Genomic DNA, 11,852 nt, shown 5'->3' with positions numbered 1-11,852 from the left:
AGAGGTTGAAAGAATACACTGAGCATCTCCTGAAAAAGACCCCCAAAAGAAAACTCCTAGGAATATTATAGCCAGATTCTGAAATACCCAGATCAAGGAGAGAATATTACAAGCAGCCAGGAAGAAACAATTATAATACTGTGGAAACACAATCAGGATAACACAGAATCTGGCAGATTCTACACTGAGGGATCGAACAGCTTGGAATATGATATTCTGGAGGGCAAAGGAGCAGGGATTAAAACCAAGAATAACTTAGCCAGAAAAACTGAGTATCATGTTTCAGGGGAAAATATGGTCATTCAATGGAATAGAGGACGTTCAAGTATTCTTGATGAAAAAACCAGAGTTGAATAGAAAATTTGACACAGATATAAGAAGCATGAGAAGGTAAACAGGGAAAAGATATCATAAGGAACTTATCAAAGTTGAACTATTTACATTCCTACATGGCACAATGATAATTGTAAGTGATGAAACTTTTCTCATTATGAAAATAGTTGAAGGGAATACACACACACACACACACACACACACATATATATATATATATATATATATATCAGAGGATATATTGGCTTATGAATACATATGTCAATGTGTGTATATATGTTTACAGATATACATAGATAGAGGGCACAGGACCAATTTAATAGGAAGGGATGATAATTAAAAGGTGAAATTAAGCAGTGAGAGAGGAATATAATGAGAGGAGATGGGGAGAGACAGAATGGGGTAAACTATCTCATATAGAAGAGGCAAGGGAAAATGATTACAATGGAAGGGAAGAATAGGAAGGCAAAAGAAAATGGGTCACCTTTATTCTCATTGAATTTGGCTCAGGGAGGGAATGACATACACACTAAATCGGGTATCTCACCCTACAGGAGAGTAGGGGGGAAGGGGAGGAGAGGGGGGATGATGGAAGGGAGGGCAGGCAGGGGGGAGGGAAGTTGAAAGCACCCACTTTTGAAAAGGGACAGGATCAAAGTAGAGAACAGAACAAGTGGGAGTTGTGACAGGAGGGAGGGAAATATAGTCAGTCTTTTACAATATATCTACTATGGTAATATTTTGCATTAGCTACACATGTACAACCTATACTGAATTGATTATCTTCTCAGTAAGGGTGGGTGACTAGGGAGGAGGGGAATGAATCTGGAATTCAAAGTTTTAAAATCAAATGTTTAAATATATATACTATCAATAATAGTATTTTACATGTAATTGGGAAATAAGATATACAGGCACTGGAGCATAGAGATCCACCATGCTATACTGGAAAAGTAGAAGGGGGTATGGGAGAAGATATGGGAGAGAGCAGATCGGAGGAGTGGATATCCTATGGGACTGCTATTTTGGGGTGGTGGGTAGGGGAAAAATGGGAATAAATTGTGTAACTCAAAATCTGGCGGAAATGAATGATGTAAACCAGAAGTTAATAAAGCATTTGGAAAAAAAAAATTTTTTAATGTTCTGAATTTATTTCCTCTCCCCACATCCCTCACATCCATTTAAAAAAGGGAAGTGAAAAAAAACCCTTGTAGAAAGTGTGCAGAGTCAAGCAAAACAAACCATTGGCATGTCCAAACAACAGAGGTGTAAAATAACTTTCTTACAGTATATGGTATTCTCGGTTTTTTTATTTGTAATGTACTTCCAGGATACCCGCGATCCCTAAATTATTTCTTTGTTATCCTCTCTTTAAGGTCAACTGCTTTGACTTATATCGAATTTATGTGCATCCTACCATTGTTGTCTTTGATCCTTTTCTGCAATATTTTCTCCACTTTGCTATTTTTGTGTTTCAAATCTGTTATTTTCCCTCTCTGTTCTTCTATTTCTTTGAAGATATTCTCCATTGTCTGTTAACTACCCCCCCCAAGATTTCTGTTTTTTATTTCTATATTCATGGCTCTGATTGCAAACCTGAAGCTATGCCTAATTTCTTCTTTTAAAAATATTATTTGTCTTTTAAACTATTCTGGATTTGCTTGCTTAGCTGTTACATGATTTCTTAGTTGCTGTATCAAATAGCCTTTTCTCAAACCCCATTGTCTTTGGCCTCTCTGCAGCCTTTAACACTGTCAATTACCTTTTCTTCCTTCATATTCTCTTCTCTCTAAGTTTTCTGGATACCACTCCTACCTGGTTCACCTCCTACCTATCTCACCTCTGCTTCTCAGTCTCCTTTGCTGAATCCTCATACAGACCATCCCCGTAATTATGTTTTCTGCATGGTTTTGTCTGAGGTCCTCTTCTCCCTCCATACTAATTCCCTTGGTGATCTCATCTCTTCTCCATGGCCAAGTTTGGTCATTAAAATTATATATGGCATTTGGTTTGGGGATTTTGTTCCTTCCATTAACATTGTTATAATTGTATAACATTGTTTTCTTGGTTCTGCTTACTCTACAATTCATATAAATCTCATGTTTCTCTGAATTTTTGCTCTTTCTTGTTTCATACATCACAGTTAACATTTCATTACACTCACCACATTTTTTAGTAATTCTCTATTTAAAGGGAATCTACTTTATTTCCCATGTCTTTCTTACTAGAAAAAAATCTGTTATGAATGTTTTGGTGTATATGGAGTATTCCTTTCTGTCTTTAATCTCCTTGAATGTACATGCCTAGAAGTGGGATCTCCGGGTATGAACACTTTAATCACTTCTTTGGCATAATTACAAATTGCTTTCTAAAATGGATGAACCATTTCATAGCTCTCTGAGCAACATATATTTAGGCTTTTCTATACATAGTCTCACTATCACTGATTATCCCCATCTTTTATCATCTTGCATGGGTAGAGGTAATATCTCAGAGTTCGTTTGATCTGCATTTCTCTCATTATTAGTGATTCTGGAACAGTCTTTTAAATGGTTAAGAGTTTGCCATTCTTCCTTTAAGAAATGTTATTTTTCTTACCCTTTATCTATCAATCACAAATTATCTCTTGGTCTTATATATTTCTATTAGTGACTTATGTATTTTGAACATCAGACTCTCATCAGAGAAATTTGATGCAAAGATTTTTCCCAGCTGACTTCCTCTCCTTATTATCCTAGCTGTACTGATTTTATTCATATAAAAGCCTTTCAATTTCATGTAATTAATCTTTTGTGGTCACTACTATCCATATTTAAGAACTTTTCCCCAAACCAAACTATAAAAGTTATCTGATTGAGTTTGCTTCTAATTTTTCAATGGCATGACATTCAATATTCAAATCATGTATCCATTTTAAACTTCTTATGGTAGATGGTATCAGATGTTGGTCTAAACCTAATTTCTACCAAAGTGTTTTTGCAATTTTCTCAGTAGTTCTTGGCAAAATTAGCTCTTCCACACATAATTTATATTTTCATATGTATAAGCACTGAGTTGACCTCACTTATTTATAATTCTTCCTTATCTAATTTGTTCCACTGACCTTCTTTTCTGTTTTGTAACTAGGTCCAAAATCTCGATTATTGATTTGTGGTATAATTTGAAGTCAAGTAATGCTATTCCCCTCTCTTATTTTATTTTAAACATATTATTTTTCTTGAGATTCTAGACCAGTTTCTTGTTCCTTCCAAGGAATTTGATAATTATTATTTTGTCTAGCTCTATAAAGTAATCCCTTGGTAATTTGGTAGAGCACTAAATCTGTTCATTAGTTTGGATAGCATCACCATTTTTTTATGGCATTAGCATAACCCAACCTTGAGCCATGCATCCCTCTCCAATGGTTTGTCATTCTTTAAAGCACATTTTATAGTTGTGTTTATATAAATCTTGAGCATCTTAGTAGATTCACTCCTATATAATCTACACATTTCATAATTAATTTTAAAGTTACTGCCCTTACTGTATTTTCTCTGAGTTTGGTTATTGATATCTAGAAATGTTGATTTTCATGTATTTATTTCATATATTGCTAACATACTGAACTAATAACTGCGATATTTAGTTTCTTTTCTAATTCTCTGAGATTTTCCCAATAATTTATCACATCATCAGCAAATAGGGATCATTTTTTTAATCTCCTTGCTCATGTTTATAGCTTTAATTTCTTTCTCTTTTCTCATTGCTATCAATAACATTTCTAAAACTATGTCAAAAGACTGGAAAGGGGACATCCTTGCATCTCTCCTGTTTTTCACATTGTGTACAATGCTAACTTTTTGTTTCATATGGACATACCTGTTTTTCCCCCTGGACCTGTGATTTGATTGGTCCAGTGAACTCCCTCTGAGAAAATCTCTTATTCCAATGTAGATTTGCAACTTCTTTACTACTTAGTCTTAGAAAGGTGCTTGGAGCACTTACCCGGTTTTACACACTCAAAATGTGTCAGAGGTGGAATTTGAACCCCGAGTCTTCCTGACTCTGTAACTAGGCCACTGTCCGATACACAACACTGCCTCATATATGTTATTTTCTCTTAGGCTCTTTTCATTTTAAAATGGCCATTCTATGCCTTTCCTTGGTAAGGTTTCCAGCATAAATGAATGTTGTATAAATCCAACTGGGTTACAGTGAATAGTTTTTTATGTATTTTTGCTATTTTTTTCTAAGATTTCACTTAAATGTTTTATTTCAACATTTATAAGTGATATTGGTCTATAGTTCTCTTTTACTTTACCATTCCCTAGTTTCAGTAGTAGAATTATACTTGCCCTAATACAGTAGTTTTTATAGTATTTTCTTTTCTACTTTCTGAGACTATTCTGTTTAGTGTAGATTTTAATTGCCTTTTAAACATTTTATTGTATTCACCTATAAATCTAAATGGGCCAAGATATTTTTTCTTTCCTAGTTGCTTTATGTCTAGCTCCTTTTGATTTTCAGAGTTTGAATTATTTAAGACTTCTCGTTCTTGTTCTGTAAACTTGTGTATTTTTTATTTGTGTAATTCATCCTCCTTTTCTTTTAAATTCAGAGTTAAATGCTGGCACTTGATCATGGGAAAGGTGCCAATAATGATTTTTATTTTATTTTTTATAAAAATATTTTATAGAGGTGGCACAGTGAGTAGAGCACTGGCCCTGGAGTTAGGAGGACCTGGGTTTGGATCCGAACTCAGATACTTGACACATACACACAAAAACTAGCCACGTGATCTTGGGCAAGATACTTAACACCAATTGCCCTACTTTCCCCCCTCCAAAAAGTGAAACAAAAAACAAACAAAATATTTTATATTTTATCTAAATTTTATGTATTTATTTATATTTTATTTTTCTCTGTTGTGATTTTACCTTATTCACTTTATATTTGAGTAATTTGATTTTTCCTTACTCTTTTTTGTGACCAGGTTAGCTAAAAATTTATCAAATTTGTTAGTATTTTCTAAGGACTGCATTTTAATATTATTCATCAATTTTAGGGTCTCTTGGTTTCTCTTATCAGCTTCTTTCATTTTTCATAGTTGCTTTCTTTTATGCTAATTTTGAACTTTTGAATTTCAAATTGTCTTTCTTTTTGCATTGTAGGATTACATGATCACAACTTCTCCCCTTTTAGGATCACCTTATGCATAGAAAACTTTTTTCTAACTTCTTATTTTCATTCCATGTGTGTGTTTATTTTTTGATTTGTTAATTGCATAGAGCAGATTGTTGGGTTTTGTTTTTACATCCATTTTGTGCCAATCTCCTTTTGTTGGATGATTTAATCCATTCACATTTCAAATTATTATTGTTCGATTTATGTAGTCCTCCATTTATTTCATATTTCTTTTTATCCCCTTCCTCTTTTAAGTCAGTACTTTAGGTCCCTACAATTAGTTTTGATTATACTTTCATCCTAGTCCATTCTCACAGACTCTCTCTTGTTTCTTGGCTCCCATTCAACTCACCCATCCTATCGCAAGTTCTTTGAATCTAATCTACCCCTTTATTCTTTGCTGTCTTTGGTCCCTTCCCTAACCAGCCAAGTTAAGTAAGTGATTCAAAATCTTTTTTCCACTCATTCCCTCCAATCTCTTATTTCAAATAATTGTGCTCTGCTTTGTGTTCTTCCTCATTCCTCTTATCTTCCAGCTTGTTCTGACTTTTATTCTCGGAATCTTACTTATTCCTTTTTTTCCTGTGTTCCCCATAAGGAGAAAGCTTCTAAAGTATGAGGTTTGAGCCCCCTCCTCTATCCAATTTCTGCCTCTGTAGATTTTACTCCATCCTTCCTCTCTTCTGCCTTGCTCTTAGAAATTTCTGTTATTACCTTGGTGTATATTACCCCTTCCTGCTTTTTTTATGCTATGCCTCACTCTTAAAAATTACAATTCACAGTCTTTTAGGGAAATGTTGTGTGGTAGCAAACCCCCTAAGTCCTTAATGAGGAGACCTGGTCCTTTCCCTTAATCTTAAGGCATGATCAGTTTCCCTTCCTAAGGCTATGTTAGCCTAGCTTCTGGCACTGTATTTGGGGACTCCTGTATCCTCTCTCCTAGGATGGGATGCTGTCCAGAGAGGTACAGTCCCTTCTCAAAGAAGATTTTCCAAAGGTTAAATGTGCCCCAAATGAAGTTTATTAAAAGCTATCTATTTCTCACAACAAATGTACATCTCCTCTCCCAAGGAAACATTCTTTACTTATACCTTTTCTTTCATCCTTCTAATGTAAGATACCTCCTTCCTCCTCCTCCTCCTCCCCTCACTTGCTTTTATCATCTCCTCTAGGCCCTCTCAGAACACTTGTCTAGTGGCCGCACAATTGTTAAGTGCAGAGGTGAAGGTCACATGTTTCTCAGGGCTATGAGTAAAGCTACTATTGTTCAGGGCTGGCATGCATTAGGAAAGCTCAGTGTAAGAACAAAGGTTCCAAACACAAGTCCTGGAGCCAAAGGTAAGTGCAACACCAATGTTAAGATCAAGGGGAGAAATAGAGTGCCTCATAGCAGATGTGCTTTAGGGGACATGTGGGACACTTTGGAGGCAGAAGATAGAAATCCATTAAGAATAAAGGCAAGTACACAGGGATAAGGAGGGTGTGTACCAATGTCGTGCCACCCCAAAGACTACAATCAAGAACACAGAAACACTCCACAAGCCAGGTAAGAATAAATGACATCCCCAGAGAAGTATTAGGGGTTTGGAGACTCAAATCCATAGCTCTGAAAGATTCTTCACAAGCCAGGTAAGAACAGATGGCTTCCCCAGAGAAGTATTTGGGGCTCAGAGTAAACACAGAATTTCAGGACAAAAGTGAATGTGGACTCAAAATGAAGAGGGAGAGCTAACATGTGGTATGCTTGGCTTGCTGGGACATCCATCTGCCATGCAGTCTGTCCCATCCCTGGGGATTTGTCTATTGTCTGCATTAGAGCGACTGTAGGCTGAGGCCTCATTACAACTCCATTGACCACGTGTATGTCTGTCTGTCTATCTTGTCTATCTGTCTGACGGTCTGTCTATCTATCTATCCTGTGTCTGTCTCTCTGTCTATCTATCTTCCTATTTATATATCTGTCCATTAATCTGTCTTTCTATATATCTTTCTATCTATCTTCTGTTTGTCTATCTATCCATCCTGTCTGTTCTCCTGTCTATCTATCTAGTTGTCTCTCTGTCTGTCTACCTATGTGTCTGTCTGTCTGTCTTTAGGTCTGTCAGTCTATCTATCCTGTCTGATCGACTATCCATCTTTCTCTCTGTCCATCCATCTATCTGTCTCTCTGTCTATCTATCTTGCTTGTCTACATGTCTGTCTATCTATTCTGTCTCTCTGTCTTTCTATCTATCTATCCTGTCTGTATGTCAGCCTATCTATTCTGTCTATCTATCTATCTATCGTGTCTGTCTCTCTAGCCTGTTTCTCTATCTATCTTGTCTGACTGTCTATCTATTTACCTGTCTGCCTGACTTTTTCTGTCATTCTATCTATACTATCTGTATGACTGTCCATCTATCCTTTCTGTATGTTTCTATCTATCCTGCTTGTCTGTGTGTCTGTTTTATTTATTCATTCATTTATGTATTTGTTTGTTTGTTTACTTATATATTTACTTGTTTACTTCCTTATTCATTCATTTATCTATTTTTATTTATTTATTTGTTTGGCTGTCAGACTTTCTGTCTATCCTTTCTGTCTGTCAATCCATCCTGTCTATCTGTCTCACGGTCTGTCTATTCATCTCTTTGTCTGTCTGTCTATCTATCCTTTCTATTTGTCTGTCTGTCTGTCTTTATCTGTTTATCCTGTCTGTCTGTCTGGTTGTCTATCCTGTCTGTCTGTCTATCTCTGTCTTTCTATCTATCCTGTCTGTAAGTCTATCCTGTCTGTTTCTCTGTCTGTCCTATCTATTTACCTGTCTGTCTCTCTGTCTGACTTTCTGTCTGTCTATACTCTCTCTTTATCTTTCCATCTCTCCTTTATGTCTGTCTATCTATATTGTCTGCTTGTCTATCTATCCTGCCTGTCTGTGTGTCTTTTATTTATTTATTTATTCATTCATTTATTTTTTATTTATTGATTTATGTGTTTCTTTATTTACTTTTTACTTATTTATTTATTTGGCTAACATTTTGTCTGTCTGTCTATCCTTTCTATCTATCTGTCTGATGGTCTGCCTATCGATCTATCTATCTATCCTGTCTATCTATCTGTCTTTCTGTCTATCTATCTAGTTGTCCCTCTATCTTTCTATCCTGTCTGTATGTCTGTCTATGCATCCTGTCTCTCTGTATATCTATCTGTCATTCTGTTTGCCTATCTATCTAGTTGTCGGTCTGTCTATCTGACTGTCTATCTATCCTGTCTGTCTCTCTATCTATCTATTCTGTTTGTCTGTCCATCTATCCTTTCTGTCTGTCTGTATACTGTCTCTTTGTCCATCTTTCATTTCTGTCTGTCTATCTATCCTGCCTGTCTGTGTATCTGTTTTATTTATGCATTTATTTATTAATTTATTTGTTTGATGGTTTTTGTTTGTTTCTTCATTTGTTTGTTTACTTATTTATTTGTTTATTTATTTACTTAGCTGTCTGACTTTCTGTCTGTCTGTCTATCCTTTCTGTCTGTCAATCTATCCTGTATATCTGTCTATCTGTCTGACGGTCTGTATATCTATCCATCATGTTTGTCTCTCTATCCTTCTTGTTTGTATCTCTATCTGTCTGTCTGTCTCTGTGTCTGTCTGTCTCTTTGTCTGTTTTCTGTCTCTCTGTCTGTCTCTCTATCTGTTTCTCTGTCTATCTAGTTGTCTCTCTGTCTATCTACTTGTCTGTCTATCTATCTGACTGTCTATCTGACTGTCTGACTATCTATCTGTCTATCTGACTGTCTGTCTATTTGACTGTATGCCCGTCTATCCTGTCTGTCTGTCTATCTATCCTGTCTCTCTGTCCATCTATCCTGTGCATCCATCCATACATCTGATTGACTATCTGACTGTCTAATCTATCTGTCTGTCTGTCCATCTACCCTGTCTATCGGTCTGCCCGTCCATCTCTCTGTCCGTCCGTCCATATGTCTGTCTGTCCATCTGTCAGCACGTCTGTCTGTCTGTACGCTCATCTGTCTGTCCATCTGTCTAGTCAATCTGACCATCTGTCTAGTCTATCTGAATGTCTGTTTAGTCTATCTGATTGTCTTTCTGTCTATATGACTGTCTTTCTGTCTATTTGACTGTCTTTCTGTCCATCTGACTGTCTTTCTGTCTATCTCACTATCTATCCTGTCTGTCCATCTATCCTGTCTGTGTATCCAGTCTGTTTGTCTGTCCACCTATCCTGTCTGTCGGTCTCCCTCTCTATCTATCCTGTCTGTGTCTATTTTACTGTCTGTCTGTATGACTTTCTGTCTGTCTATCTATCCTTTCTGTCTATCGATTTATCCTGTCTATCTATCTATGTGGATGTCTGTCTATCTATATATCTCTCTGTCCATCCTGTCTATCTGTCTTTCTGTCCATCTATTTGTCTCAATATCTATCTGTCTGTCTCTCTGCCTATCTATCTACCTATCCTGTCTGTATGTCTGTCTGGTTGTCTGTCCCGTCTGTATGTCTGTCTGGTTGTCTATCCTGTCTGAATTTCTCACCATCTATCCTTTCTGTCTGTCTATTTCTCTATCTCTTTGTCTATCTACCAATCTATCTGTCTCTTTCTCTATTTGTCTGTAGGTCTGTCTATCTCTCCTGTCTGACCGACTATCCATCTTTCTCTCTGTCCATCTGTCTGTCTAGTCTATCTGACTGTCTGTCTATTTGGCTGTCTGTCTAGTCTATCTGACTGTCTATTTGGCTGGCTGTCTATCTGACTGACTATATGACTGTCTGTCCATCTATACTGGCTGTCCGTCTATCCTATCCGTCCATCCATCCATCTGACTATCTGACTGCCTAGTCTGATTGTCTGTCAAACTATCCTGTCTGTCCGTCTGTCTGTCCATCCCTCCATCTGTCTGTCCTCCGTCCGTCCGTCTGTCCGTTCGTCCAACTGAGTGTCTGTCTATCCATCTGACTATCTGACTGTCTGTCTATCCGTCTGTCTATCTGACTGTCTGTCTATCTGACTGACTATATGTCTGTCTTCCGTCTATCCTGTCTCTCTGTCCGTCTATCCTATCCATCCGTCCGTCTGTCCATCTGACTGACTATCTGACTGTCTAGTCTGACTGTCTGTCTGTCTGTCCGTCTATCTGACTGTCTAGTCTATCTGACTATCTGTCCATCTATCCTGTCCATCCATCTGTCCATCTGACTATGTGACTCTCTAGTTTATCTGACTGTCTGTCCATCTATCCTGTCTATCTGTCCGCTCATCTGTCCGTCCATCTCTCTGTCTGTCTGTCTGTCCATCCATCTAGTCTATCTGACCGTCTGTCCATCTATCCTGTCTATCTGAATGACTATCTGACCGTCTGTCTAGTCTATCTGACTGTCTATCTGTCCGTCTGTCTATCTGACCGCCTGTCCATCTATCCTGTCTGTCCACCTATCCTGTGTGTCGGTCTCCCTCTCCATCTATTCTGTCTGTCTGTGTCTATTTCACTGTCTGTCTGTATGACTTTCTGTCTGCCTATCTATCCTTTCTGTCTGTCTATCTATCGATTCATCCTGCCTGTATATCTAAGTGGATGTCTGTCTGTCTATATATCTCTCTGTCCATCCTGTCTGGCTGTCTTTCTGTCTATCTATTTGTCTCAATATCTTTCTGTCTCTCTGCCTATCTATCTACCTATCCTGTCTGTATGTCTGTCTGGTTGTCTATCCTGTCTGTATTTCTCACCATCTTTCCTGTCTATTTCTCTCTTTGTCTATCTACCAATCTGTCTGTCTCTTTCTCTGTTTGTCTGTAGGTCTGTCTATCTCTCCTGTCTTACCAACTATCTATCTTTCTCTCTGTCCATCTATCTGTCTGTCTGTCTTTGTACCTATCCGGCCTGTCTGTATGTCTGTCTATCCTATCTGAGTGTCTGTCTATCTATTTACCTGTCTATCTCTCTGACTTTCTGTCTTTCTATCCTTTCTATCTATACTGTCTCTTTATCTGTCCATCTATCCTTTCTGTCTGTCTCTCTATCCTGCCTGCTTGTCTATCTATCCTGCCTGTCTGTATGTCTGTTTTATTTATTTATTCATTCATTTATTTCTTTGATTGTTTTTGTTTGTTTCTTCAATTGTTTGTTTACTTATTTATTTATTTGGCTGTCTGACTTTCTTTCTGTTAATCTATCCTATATATCTGTCTATCTATCTGTCTATCTATCCTGTCTGTATATCTATCCATCTTGTTTGTCTCTCTATCTATCTGTCTTTCTGTCTGTCTCTCCATCCATCCTGTCTGTCCATCTATGTCTATCTAACTGTCGGTCTGTCTGTCGCTCTCTCTGTCTGTCTGCCTGTCTCTCTCTCTCTCTCT

This window comes from Petaurus breviceps, unplaced genomic scaffold (assembly GCF_028583685.1).
Source record: "Petaurus breviceps papuanus isolate PSGF00001 unplaced genomic scaffold, PetGlider_PUasm1.0 90881, whole genome shotgun sequence".
NCBI lineage: Eukaryota > Metazoa > Chordata > Mammalia > Diprotodontia > Petauridae > Petaurus > Petaurus breviceps.
This window is presented reverse-complemented; position numbering follows the sequence as displayed.